The sequence below is a fragment of the Dromaius novaehollandiae genome, chromosome 18, assembly GCF_036370855.1.
Source record: "Dromaius novaehollandiae isolate bDroNov1 chromosome 18, bDroNov1.hap1, whole genome shotgun sequence".
In the NCBI taxonomy this organism is placed as follows: Eukaryota; Metazoa; Chordata; class Aves; order Casuariiformes; family Dromaiidae; genus Dromaius; species Dromaius novaehollandiae.
In genome coordinates this window covers 2,572,897-2,586,570 of record NC_088115.1, presented here as the reverse complement: position 1 = coordinate 2,586,570, position 13,674 = coordinate 2,572,897, and the positions used below count along the sequence as shown (strand labels likewise).

Here is a 13,674-nt window from a genome sequence, read left to right as displayed (position 1 = left end):
CCTCCTCCTTAACTCTGCCAGATGTTTCTGTTTGTTTGTTCTGCTGACAGGTTAGTCCTTTAGTCTTTTTTGCCTTCTCTTTTCTGGATCTCCTCCAACTTGTCCTTTCCCCCCCCCCCCCCCTTTTTCTTTTTTTCTTCAAATATGACTTCAATCTACAGTCCCTGGAGGCATTTCTGCTGGGATACTGAACAAGAACAAAGTGTTTAAAGTGTTTCGGAGTTTGTCACTGAGGTTGAATTGTCTGCTAATTAGAGAGCAGGATTATTACAAAGCCATCAGGGAATAACCATAGTGGTGTGGCTGTGTTGTGTCCCTCCCTCCCCTTCATTTTGCAGCTCTTTATGGTCTGGTTTAGAGCAGCTGTTGTAATTGCCATTTTTTCCTCCCTTTTATCTCCCACTGTGCGCAGATCTCCGTGTTCATATCCAGTGCTGGAGGACCTCTGTTGGGCAGTCAAAGTATTTTTGTAATAACAAGAGGGGTATTTAAATGTAATCATATTGTGATTATACAATGTCTGATGCTGAAGTACAATCCAGCCTCTCTGGCTGGAATTTGCGAGCTCTTTGTCTGCAACCAAGCAGATGACTGCAGCTGCTGCAAATGCACTCTCTGATAAAATCTTAGTGGGAGAAAAGGTGGGAAATGCAAATCACAGAGGGAAGGAGTTAGGCCGAGACTATTCTGATCTTGTGTGTGTGTTCAAATAAATTGTGATTCCAGCTTCAATGGAGAAGGAATGGGTGTGTCTTTGAAGTGATGTCCAACAGACAAGACCATTAGGATATATTACAGAAAGATGTTGGTAACAATTTATTTGCTTTACCTAAGTTGCTCTTTCCTTGCCAAGGAATGGCGCCAGCAGCAGCCCGTGGTTGCCTCCCTAAATTTGCATAGGGGAGGAGGAAAAGAGAGGAGAAGGGCTGATTTGAAAAGAAAGTACTTTGGCTTTATTGATAGGAAACCAGGACCCATCTGACAGCAAGGACTTGAAAATGTGCCATGTATTTTTAATATCATCAGCTTCACCTGCATAAGTAGGCAACTTTCTCACTGGCAATATTCCCTATGGGTTGAGATGGTAAAGAGCAATTACAAAGGGGAATCCTTTTAGCGAAGAGCTTTTGGGAAGAAAATGTCTGTGGCTTTGAGTCTTGGGAAAACCTATGGCAGCCTCCTGTCCGAAGTATAGGGCTTTCCTCCAAAGCGCTTGTGTACCTGGTTGGGCACTGGAAAAAGGTCTTTGTAAGGGCCGGATGTTCTCTCCCTCTTCTGCTTTATCCTGCTTGCTCTCAGTGGGTCCAGGGGGGTCTCTGAGTGCTTTAAGGGACATGGTGAGGCTTTTTCAGGACTTCTGGTTAATATAACTTGTCAGCTCCAGGGACTCTTGCAGGGCAGTTAATCTTGCAATAAATTGGAATTTTTTTCAATTCAAGAGAAACTTCCAATAAATCTTAATGCTTTAGACAGTCACAAATAGATTTCTTCTTAATATTATGAGCTAGTTACTACAAATAATTTTATTAATAAAAGGTACTGATCTAATGCTCAGCCTAGAAACTTCCAGAGGGCTCTGAACACATGCATATATGTGCGCCTGTATGTAAGTTTGTATGTGATTTCTGCTTTTATGCTGCTGGAACATCCTAAATGTGTTTGACTAGGTTCGGCAACCACATCTGAGACATAGGGGTCACCAATTATGCTGTGAGAGAAGCAGCAGTTTTCCAGATCGAGGGTCTCCCACTGACTATGAATGCTTTTTCTGCACCTGCTTTCCACTGATAAGGGATAGGAGTAATAAATTTTTCTGAAGATTGCTTTTCCCTGGCCAGGTAGTCGTGTGGATGAAAGACAGCAAGCTTTGATCTGTAATGCCACCCGTTGGGGCACTTACTAAGCAGCAGTAAGGAAGAAGAAAGGAAAATTGGAGCAGAACAATGATTTAAAAAACAAAAAAAACCCAAAAAACACCTTCTGTAGAAACAGGCCGATAAATTAGGGAATATGTTTCTTTCTGCAGTGTAAGCTTCAAAGCTATGCGACTCTTGCTGATGGGTAATTCAGACTGACTAGTTTCCCTTTGCTGATGTGCAGAGCACACGTGTGTGCCCAGCAGCACACACGGCTCCAGTGTTACTTGGAAACTGAAACTTTTCCAGGGGAGGGGCTGGATTGTGCCCCATGCCGCTTTGCAGTGTTTCCCCTAACTTCAGGGTCCCACTGAAGACAGTGGGGTTTGGAGCTGTACAAGGATACCGAAGTACCTTCAAAGATAGAAAAGTACCACTGGTTTTACCAAAAAGCCTAGCTTGTGTAGACACTTCTGCAAATCCTCCTAGGTACCCCTTTGTCTGAGTATGTCTATTCATTTGGTTGTTTGGCTTCGTGGGACTTCTTTAAGAGCGGTCGCTTTAATTTAGTGTTCTTGTAGTCTAGGTCTGTCTACCCTCTTTTCTCTTTATTATTCCATGGAAACAGCAATAAAAAGGTCAGCTTAATGCTGTGTGTTTTCCCACTTTGATATTTCTATGCAGCTCACTTACGCAAAAATCCTGTAATAATGACTGGTAGTTATTGATAACTACAACACGATAATAAAGCCAAGCTTTAAAGGAATTTTTACTTGGGAATAAGCTATACCCATGGGCCCATTTTCTTTATCCTTTATGTTTTATATATCTGTTATTTTGTTTGCTCTGTCTTTTTGTCTACGAGGTGCTTTTGGTAAAAGATTAGATTTGCAAAGATGAAAAATTTTCCATTCTTCAAAATCTGAAAGTGCAAAGTATTCTTGCAAAACTCTTTGAAATGAATTCCTACTGAATGGAAAGGCCTGTTGAAAATAAATTCCCAAGGCAGAGAGAGATACTGGCGTTTGACAACTGACCTGATAAGAGGGGAGCTCTGTGAATGCAATATTTATTCAAGGTATAGCATCAAACCATATCTTCACAGAGCAGTACAGCTGTGTTACATGAAATCTGAATAAGGAAATGGCCCTGCTAAATTATCAAAGGGTAATGTTTTGGGGAAGTAAAATGATTTTGCTAGTGTTTATTCCATTATATATTTGCTTCTAAGACTTGTGGTCAGTTGTCTGCATGACGTATATCTGAATTTTCTGCTGCCAATAGCTACCACTGGCCTGATTCGGAATAATATGTAGCAGCTTCAGAAGAACTACTGCCATCAAAGGTTGCATGCAGTGGGGGTGAGATGGAGTTGAATGAGCTGCCCTTTCAAAGAAGGGTTGGAGGCTGAAGCAAGGAACCCATAGCCAGAGGGGTTTTGGGTAGGGTTGTGTTTTGGGGATAAGACTCTGATATCTCCCCCTTCCTGTCTGCTGTCCATGAGTGCTGTGATTCTGATGTATTAAGGGCTGGTCACGGAGCAGCTTTAACAGTGCTAGGCACAGGAATATCTTGGGAGAGCTTAATAGGTGTAAATCACTGAATGTTTGTTCCTTGGTTATATAGGGAATTCTCTCACCTCTGCTTTTGCTTTGTGTTTGAGGAAGTTTGGACTTGGCTATAATGGGGAGGGAAGCCTGTGGAAATGCAAAAAATGCTTTGGACCTCATTATAGGTGCTTCTGCCTCCTGCATGCATTGCACAGTCACGCTCATCCAGGAGAGCTGATGGCTCGTGGGATCTAAATCCATTACTAGTTTGGGTCAGAGTACGGTATGCCCCTAACAGAATAGCAAAACAGGATTGTAGGATTTACTGATTGAGACAGCCCATGGTACAACACTCAATTTTCCTGTGACCAGTCAGGTATTACAGATAAAAAAGCGTGCAGTCTCAGCAGAGTGTGCTACCCTGAGAAATGGGAACACCACGAAGCCCCTGACTGCATCACACATCCGTTGCCTCCTCCGTTTGCGGTGTTCTCCCAGGTGTGCCTTCAGTGCAAGCATCAGCTTGTTCCTGTTCACGCCGCTGAGCGTGCGAGAGGATCTGCCCATGGCTCGACTGCTTGCTAGTGCCGGACAAAAATGCTTGTCGTGTCAAGTGGCTTTCCAAAAAAGTTTTCACCGCTATTTGTCAAGTGTTGCTGAGGCTGACTCAGTAAAGACTAGATTGATTAAACCATGAGACACACAGAAATATCTAATTATTCCTTTTCCAGCTGTTCACTTATAGCCTTCTGTTTCCCTTCTTTATTGCTGGTTTGAAAAGGGTCTCTCTTTTTTCTTTTTTTTATTTTTTCTTCCCCTCCTCTCCTTGTCCTTCTGGCAGAAAATGTTGACTTCTTTCAAAAACCACAAAGAGAAACCACAATTTTTCAGCCAAGTGCAGGCACCTTTGAGGAAAAAAAACATTCAAATGGTTTGAAATTCAACTTCCTAGCAAAATGTAGTTTTGATCAAAAAAAAAAAAAAAGAAAAAAAAAAAGAGTAGCTTTATTCACACTGAGTTAAATGAAAGTTCTGATATTGAGTTAGAGCCTGGTGTCCAGCTCTGCACAAAACTCAGTGAATGTGATGGGAGTTTTGCCTAAATAAGGACGGTGACATCTGGACTGTGTAAGGCTGTCCTTACTCTCACTCTTTACTTTTCAGCATGCAGCTCTGCTGCTCGCACAACCTGACTCCTATTTTTAACTTGACAGTTTGGCACCTTTGTCCTAAAGCCAGTGCACGTGTCAGTTGGTGGAAGGTGTTCTTTCTCTTTTCCTCTCCGTTTTTAGACTCCAAGTAACTAGCCTGTATTAGAGAACCTCTTCTGTTTGTTCTTAGGGCTTTGTGTGTCTTGGGGAAAACATAGAAATGTGTGAGCTTGCAAAGCCTCCAGTGTGATTCTTGTCCCCTTGCTGATTAGTGTTGATGCAGAGACAAAGCTGTTCTTCAGGCCAGTGGTTTCAATAAGGGGGGAAGCAATAAAAGTGCAGCAGAAATCAGAGTTAATGACTACTTAATAACTGAAAGATAGGGCTTGATTTCTGCCTTTGCATTATGAGAAATAATGAGGAATATAGCTGGGTAAAAGCTGCCCTAGGGCCTGGGAGGCTTTTCTCCTGGGTGGGCAATGGAAGCATTCAGCTGTGTACAAATGCCGTTCGAAAATCCACAGGACAAATGCAATCATTTCACACTCCATTTCTCAGTTTTCATGCTATCCTCATTTCTGCCTGAGTAAAGTTTTCTACAGAATGTGAAAATTACTGTCGATTTTTCCAATGGCAGCTGGTAAATTATTTATTTGAATCTGAACTGTGCTGCAAGATGTTTGCCTGTATGAGTGGTTTAACTTTTAATGAGTTGCCATGATCCTTTTCTTACCTCAGGCTCGGTGCCCTGTCCACCTTGCTGTAGGAATCTGGGATTTCCCTGTTTGTCTCTGCTACAGCGTTCCAAGATTGCTCCTCAAAGTGGATATGTGGTTCAAGATGTTGCTGGAAAGATCGCTCCTAAAGCTTTCAGTGGCAAGTGAGGGATTTGGGTTTCTTCTGCTTTATAGTCTCACCTGGGAGCCTGTGTTATGGGCCAGAGCTACTTTGTACCAAGTAACTGGAAAACAAATACATGGCTCATGCTGCAAGGAAAGGGCAGTCTAAGAATATCCAATTCTCAACTTACTAGATGTGCAGGTTCTTTAGATGTATCTGAAATCTCATTCTGAAGTTTCAGTGGCATTAAGCTAGTACGTATTGGAGCTGGCAGGGTAGAGGTGCAATATTCAACTGGTTACACTTCTAGGACTTGCATGTGGTGGAGACCTCCTGAAGTGTCCCTGCCACCAGGAATGAAGGCTAGTGCAATCCCTTCCCCCATCGTAAAACTGAGAGCTACTCTGAGGCGTGTGAGGAAGAGGTATATCCTGATTTGTGCACTGTGGACCTTGACTCTAGGCAAGGCAGAGAAAGGGAAATACCTTTGGAGCTTGCATGGTTTTATCCTTCTGGTAGCTTCCCAGCTCACCCTGGTGACCAGCTGAGCTGATGGGTTTGCTTCCCCCTCCTGGTTGGTTAGAACTAGCTGTCTGTCCTTCCTCCCCACCCTGTAATCCAGAAAGATACTGATACAAGTGTCTGCTTGGTGGGATTTCAATACCTCAGGCACTTTGGACTATGCAGTCTCTCCCTGGAATCTTTTTCAAATGGTCTGGAGTCTGCAAATGAGGCCACCATGGTGTCAGATAACCTCTGTTGGTCTCTTTTATTCATGTCTGTTTTATCAGAGCTTCTAGCAATGCATTTGGTTCAATGCAAACTTTAGGACAGCATTGATTTCAGATGACTGTTTCTTATTTCAGATTAGCTTTCTATTTTTATGAGATGAGGAAACCTATTTTTTGACTTATGAGATTATATAGCATACACTGGTCAGAGGGTCATTTCATTAATTCTCATTGGGTACACTGACAGCACAATTATCTCACTTGACAGCTGTTCCCTTGAATTTTAAACATCTAAAACACGTCCAAATGGCGTTGGAGGAAACTGGTGGTATTACAGTCTGTTGCTAAGAAGTGGTTGGCTTTTGGGGGAATGGAAAGTATATTTGTGCAGATCCAGAGGAATGATCTATAGAGAACAGACATTAATGTGTCTTGATATTCCTTATCTGATGAGAAGGGATGTGGGAAATATTATCAGATTAAAGAATGAGAACAATCACCTGAGGCTGTAATTATGATCAAACACCCGAACAAAAGAGATAAAATAAGAAGTAACCGCTTGGTAAAATGTGGCAGCCTTTGCCCAAGTTGGTTGTATGCTATAAGGTGAACTGGGAGAGGCGGCTGCCTATGATATTTGCTTTGACTTTTTTTTCTACAGGGAGAGGTGATTTTGTCTGGAGTTGTTCAGTTCACATGTGATGTGGGAAGAGGAACCGAAGTGAGATTGGGTCCTATTGGTGATCATGAAAGTGTTTCCAGTGACACTGGTATGCACTGGACTTGGATGTCTAGAGTGAGTTTCTGAGAAATAAACAGTAACGTGAGTGAGGAAAACACAAGTTGGAGATCATTTATCAGTAAGTGAAACCAGACTTTGTGCCAAAACCAAACCGGGTATCTTGGAGATATCGGAGAATTTGGCTGTATGCTTTAGTGGGATGGGGCTGAGTTCCTGATGGCTGATGACAAAGGGTAAGACCTGACCGTTTTGAAACAGTTATTTCTCTGTCATTCATCCATTCTTTTCTTTCCCTTGCTGCTAAGACCCTGCTTATTTTGTGCACTTGAAAAAGGAGGAAAATGGTCAAAACTTTCAGAAGGAACCAAAGATATACAAATCTTGCTAAGTTTTCCTCATTTCGGTGTCCTTGAGATCAGACACACTGAGAGCTCTGAATCTCTGGCACACTTGGTGCTCCTGACTTTTTGCAAGTCAAGCTACTTAAACAATCCCCATCTGAGTACTTGGAAAAGAAAAAGTACTGAGAATCCCTGAACAGGTGTGAAAATTTTGTTTTGCTATGGTGAACTGTGCTTTCTCAATTTTTAACTCTTTTTTTCATTGTGGGACAGAATGCTGTATCAGAGTTTTGAGGAAGAAAAGTTTGGGGTCTCTTCTTGACTTGCTCTGGAATTCCCCTATTGAGAATGGACCAGAGGATCTTTTTCTGGTAACTGTAGCTTGTTCTGTACTAACTGGTGAAATGGCAAACCTGGAAATAGGCTTTAATGAGATAATTTCATTTAACAAACTGCTGAGGTCTGCCTCCTCTGTAACCTGAGGAAGTTTAAAACCCAGTTGCCTTGGAGACAACATAGCTATTATCTAGCAGTGAAGTGAATGGGCCAACGGGATTTGTGTGAAAAGCACACTTGAGCTTGTTCTGCACCTTTCAGGTAGCTCATGTAACTTCTGTTATAATTGTATTCTAGGAATAGAGCAATGGTTCTCTGTGCCCTTACCACATCAGAAACAGATATGTGGTGTTCTTTTCTATTTATATTTGACTAAAAGGTGAGGTTAGAAAACCAGGTTTTATGGTACCCTCTTAGGAGAAGAGATTGTTTAAGATGATGAAGCATGGCATTGTCACTTTAATTGAGCGAGTTAAAGATGGGTGCTTAGGACAGAGTTTGCCTCAATGCAGAGTATATGTACGTAAAACCACAAAGTGCCTGCAGGCCTTTCCTGTAGTCGTGCGGCAGCTGTGGTGATTAGTATTTGTGGAGTGGAAATTCTGGTTATTCTTTCTGTGTGCTGTGTGAAGGATCGCTCTGTATTACCAGTTTTACCTTTTTAGGCATGCTGAGCACTTCTTCAGAAAGCACTGCTGGACAGCTTAGGTATTCAAGGACTAGATGGGATCAATTCATGTGAGGTTGCTAACCAGTATTCACCAAAATTGGCAACAGTTTCCCATCATTACCTAAAATTAATGTAATTTGTTCTTCATTCCTGTTGCCGAGGAATGAGCCTGTGTGCAGATCAGTCCTTCTGACTGATACTCCCTGTGGAGGATGTTGGATTTTGCCCGGTTGTTATAAAAAGGTGAAACTGCTAAGTTCTATCACCTTCCTTCCTGACTAGTTTAATGACACCATCTTTGCTCTTGAATCTTTGCTCCAGCTTCATTGTTTGCTCCCCAGTATGCATGAAAAGTACTCCCAGGTCTCCTCTTATCTACATTCATGCCCTCATCTCCTGTAGACATTCCCTTTTACCCTCTGGGCTCCGTCTTCTTCCCAACAGCATCTTTTGCTCCCTTTAAATTTGGTGCTACATCCAGAGCATTAGATAAGACTAGTTTCCTAATGGATGCGCACTAATACCTTTCCCTTTAGAACACAATCTTTTTATACTATTATTAACTATGGTGATTGTTCAGGCCTGCGTTTGCCATTGTACATGTTGTACTTCTTGTGCTTTCAGTTTGTGCACTCAGCAGGATATGGAAGGGATTCTTTGGCACATTCACTTAGTGATTAGTATTTGTATAGCACTTTGAAAGCTTGAAATGCTATAAGAGGGATAAGCAGTAGTATTAATAACAACTTGTGCTACTATATAGAATGGAGCTTCTGTGTATTCGTGGTGATAATCCCCAATCTCTTCTTTTCCAAATGCTGTTGTCTGTGTCATCGTCCTCTAGCTTATCTTCCTTGCACCTGTCAGAGCACTTTTCAAATGGCTTTTCTTCCTCCTCTGATTAAAGGCACTTGAAAAGAAATGATTCCTCTTAACACAGAATTCAGCCTTCAGGTTGCAGTGACTGTATCCAGATGTGGTCACTAAACCAGGTTAGGGGACTTTGATCTAATCAGGTTTTCGCTAACCTCTCTGATTGCCAGTTGCTGGCCAAAGATCTGCCATTCATTAAAACCCATTTGGTTTTCAGCAGCATCTGAAGTCTGATCTTACTGGAGGAGTGCTTTCCTGCATCCAGGTTATGTTTTATCTGAGCTCTTTACAAATTCATTTGTTTTTCTGTCATTCCCTTTAGCCTCTGCTTGGGAGATCAGCTTAGTGACAGAGGAGGAAAAGTACAGATGTGCAGAATATATGAATCTTTTGTTCTTTTAATAACTGAAGCAGTAAATACAAAGCTTTCCCCCTCCTTTTTCGAGTTCAGAAAACTGGGAAAATTTTGTGTGTATGTTTACTCTTCAGCTGTGCACAGCTATACACTTCTAGAATTTTAGAAGTGGGCAAATACTTGTGGAAGTTGCTAGCCCAGATAGGGGAGGGTCCTATCTCTTACCGTGTAGGCACCATGAAGTGCAGAAAAAAATACATGAAACTTCAAGTGGTAATGATGCCTGTGATAAAAGTGTTTTCCTCTTTCTTGTCTTTTAGGCTGGAAGGTGAAGCCAAAAGCAGTGGAAGCAGGGGGTTACCTCCTGGGCTGGGAAGAGGTAGGTTTGCATAGTTCCTAGAGGAGCTTGTGTGCTTGAGGCTGTCCAGGTTGACTTTGTCAGATCTTTTCACTGTGTTTTGGCAGCTGTTTTTGTGCTGGTAAAGCTCCTTCTGGTGGTTTGTCACCCCTGGAGCTCCAGCACTCTGAGGGTGGCCTTCTGCTGTCTGCTGCCTCCCTGACCTCCCTGGCACACATGTTGAACACGAGCTCACTGCCTTGGTCTTTTAAGAGCAGTACTTAACCCCTCTGTCAGCACTTCAGAGCTCTAATTTTGTGAGTTGTCTGCCACTGAAACCTTCAGGATGATGTGAGCAGTTGTCTGAAGCACATAACATATGAATTTCTCAAGAAGAGATTTTGAAATGATTACACCCTCCTTCTTCCAGAGGGTGTAAAATGAATATAAGTTCAGAGAAATGTAACTCTGATTTATGCATTTCCTTGCTGCAGTCTCCTTCCCACCTCTGAATATTACTTGGCCTCCTCTAAGAACTTGGGGAACCTTATCCCACCATGTGTAGATTCTTCTAATTACAGATTTTCTCACACTTGCACCTAACTTCAGTTCCTGGTCTGATCTCTTCTTTTCTTTGTATTCTCTCTTTTTCTCTCCCTCTTTCTCCCCCATTCCCTTTTACTAAGCTCCATTCCCTTTTTCAGGTGCAAAATATACTTTATTTTAAAGCTTAATTATTCACTTTCTCCTATATGAGTCATTTTCCTGTCACTTTCTGTGGATTGTAGCTTACTGTAAGGACATGATAGCAGAGAAGATGCTAAAGCCCTAAATTCAAAACAGAACTTACTGTCTGAGGCAGACACCAGTAGAGAGTCCTTGCAGAGTGCGTGCAGATTTCAAAAAATCATCACATTATGCTTGCTGTAATCAGGATGAACAAGACCACTGTTTGTTACTACTCTTAATCTTATAAGGCAGTGATACCAGCTTTACTGTGATCTTCTCTGAATTTAGTTAAAATTGCTTTGGAAACATTTGGTTTGGCTGATAGTAAGGAGGCTATTAAGAGCAATTCTCTCTCTTCCAGGCTGAAGAGTATATGACAGAGTAGCTTCCTTGTGAACTTTTATGCTTGAGATTTGAGGAGGTTAAGGCAGGATGTCCAGAAGAGGTGAGCTTTGATGGGGTCAGAGGAGTCTTACACTTGTTAAGTGACTGTTGTTCTCTTTCGGCAGGACCCGTTCCAGTACAAAAATAGATGTGTGCTCAGTAATGCATTGGCATCATCGGACTTCGAAGAGTGTCTCTAAAACCTAGAGGAGACGGTGGGTCTATTCCTTTCCAGCTGTGGCCTTGGGTCTGTCTGCAGTTCCTACTCATGTTTCAAGGGCTGGTAGCAAAATTTTGGTGTAGTGGTAGCCTTTCTGCTCCTTTACCGGGAGACAAGAAAGATGATAATATTTCTTTGGGAAGGGGAGGCAAAATGCAATAATCTAGGTAGTGTGGCGTGTATATAGAGCTCCTATACATGTATTAGAGGAAGGGTTAATTCAGAGACAGCTGTGCTCCTAAGGAGCAAATGAAGGAAAGATTTCCTGCTGAGCTCTTAAGTGCAGTCTCTGGGGATAATGGGAGGAGAGTAGCTGAAGATAGAAAACAGTGAGCCAAGACCAAATCCCCAGAGAAGACATATGTAAGTGTTCTCAAGTGATGCTTTGCCAGTATCTTTTTCCCTTGGTACTAGAACAGGTTTTGAAGTCGTGAGTCAATACTTGAAAGTGTTCTTCAGTTCTGTGGGCTTTTAAAAATGGTAGCTAGGGCGTTTAGGTTGTGGAGATTTGTTTACAGCAATTTTGACTGTATTCTCAGTCTGTGTATTGGGAGGACTGAGGCAGTGCAGGGGGACTGGTCTAAACACAGAGCAGAAATTAAATGATTGGGGCTCCCTCCTCCTCCAGCCCTGGCCACCCTGTGAATCAAAAGGCCGGTCTTGAGAGGCCATAGAGTCCTGAACATGCACCATGGTATGCTGAAGGGAGATGGGGGCTGGTTTCAGGAGCAGATCAGAAACCAGGGATACCTGTGCTTTGTTGTGAGAGGAAGCAGGGTGCATGCAGCTGAGCCCCAGGACAATGTCAGCCTCAGCAGCCCTTAGTTGCTTCCTTCCACAGCCAAAGATTTGGATTTCATGTCAGCCTGCGTGCCAGCACAGCCCTGTTGATACCTCTCTGGGATGGGAATGGCATCTGAACATTTCACAGTCTGCATGTGACTCAAGGTGGTCATGCCAGATCTTCTCCCAGACCTTTACTGCTTCTCTTCAGAAGTTGAGCACCTACAAGCAGATTTACAAAACTCTAAAGCTTTGGTTGCCTTCCTTTAGGCAAACCTTGTATCTCTAAATGTACATGTTAAATATTTTACCTGGATGGTTAGAGGTGTTGAGCACTTCTTGCTCTTCTGTGGTTAAGTGGAAGTTGATGGTATACTGACTGTCCGGATTGGAAACAAAAAACCTGAGAGGTCCCTGTTCTAGTAAGGGCCCACTTGGCTGCATGCTTAGGAATAGTGGCTGGGAATCATGCCTACAAAGAGCCTCTAGAGATGTTTCAGCAGTAGGGAAAGGGAAGAAAGGGCAACGTTATTTGGACCATCAGTCATGAAAGTTTTCCTGTTGGGGAAAGAATAAGAGGGGAAAAGGGGCTGGTACTTGGGACCTGTAACCTTTAAAAGAGACTGAATAGAAGTCCCAGGTGGAAACACATAATTTGCTGTGTCCATCGCCAAGGAAGAGACACAAGATCTGGGGTGCATGGCATCTTTTCTTCTGTCTGTAAAGCAGTGGTAAGTTACTACAGCTTTGGAGTTTTTCCACATGTAGAGGTGAAATTGTGTACAAGTGAGGTGCTGAATTCTGTGCCTCCCTCTGGGGCACCTCACTATCTTCTGCAAAGTGTCTCAAATGCAGCAAGACTTTTCCCCTACAAAGAGATGAAACCTTGATGAGATTTTTTGATATGTCATCTCTAGCTTGACCTGATTCTCTTAGAACTTCCAAGTACCTGTAAATTAAGGGCCACAGAAGAAGAAGAAGAAAAAAATAGTGCATTAAAATGAGTGTGATGAAGTGGAGAATCAGGCCTTCTGAGGAAATTTGTTGTTTTTTTTAGAAATATATGATAACAAAGATCAAATGAGCAAACCCTTACCAACAAAAAAAACAATATTAGCTTGATGCTTCTCTTTCAATTACCTGTAGCATGTTCAGAGACTTGAGTGTAAATAGCAATTCAAAGCTGCCTGCTGCATAGAAGCTTTAATTAACTCTAATGATAATTGCAGAGCATGCATTGCCATTTTGGGCAACAACTACCCAGCTTATATGGGGAATCTTGTGCAGATGGAATGGGATGGTGGGAGTGTAGGATCAGAATATTTATGTTCATTGCTAACTCTAGATTCTCCTATGTGTAGAGATGCATATTTTCAGTCCTGAGAGCTGAAGAATGCAGAGCCCTTGCTGCACACATTTGTGCTGCCATGTGAACTCAGGAGAAACAGACTGGCTCAGCATTCATTTTTACTCTGAGAAAAAGCAGAACCAGTCTCTTTGTTTATATTTCAGTATTTCAAGGATATTTCTGGATGGGAGCAGAAACACTGAGAGTTTTTATTTCCTGGGAGCATGCTTGCTGTGAATATGCTTGAAACCAGAATTCATATATGTCCTTGTAAGAAATCTAGATTATTTCAAAGGAGCTTATATTAATAAGGCTGACACCTGAGGATTTAGGCTTCAAACTTCCTTTGGCTGTCTTGAAAAGTCCAGCCTAAACTTAGCTCTTTTTTGCTTGAGAGCACAAACAGCTGTATTCTGTGAACTTTCTTA

General features: G+C 42.3%; 1 long non-coding RNA gene across 2 annotated transcripts; it reads left to right on the top strand.

Moving 5' to 3' along the window:
- The first annotated feature begins 6,795 nt into the window (after positions 1-6,795).
- LOC135330241 (uncharacterized) lies at positions 6,796-13,014 on the top strand. 2 transcript variants are annotated; one of them, XR_010392119.1, is made up of 3 exons: positions 6,796-6,988; positions 9,766-9,824; positions 11,021-13,014. It is a non-coding gene; the product is annotated as an uncharacterized LOC135330241 (long non-coding RNA). The 2 variants fall into 2 exon arrangements; XR_010392118.1 differs by lacking the exon at positions 6,796-6,988 and adding an exon at positions 7,410-7,582.
- The last annotated feature ends 660 nt before the right edge of the window (positions 13,015-13,674 follow it).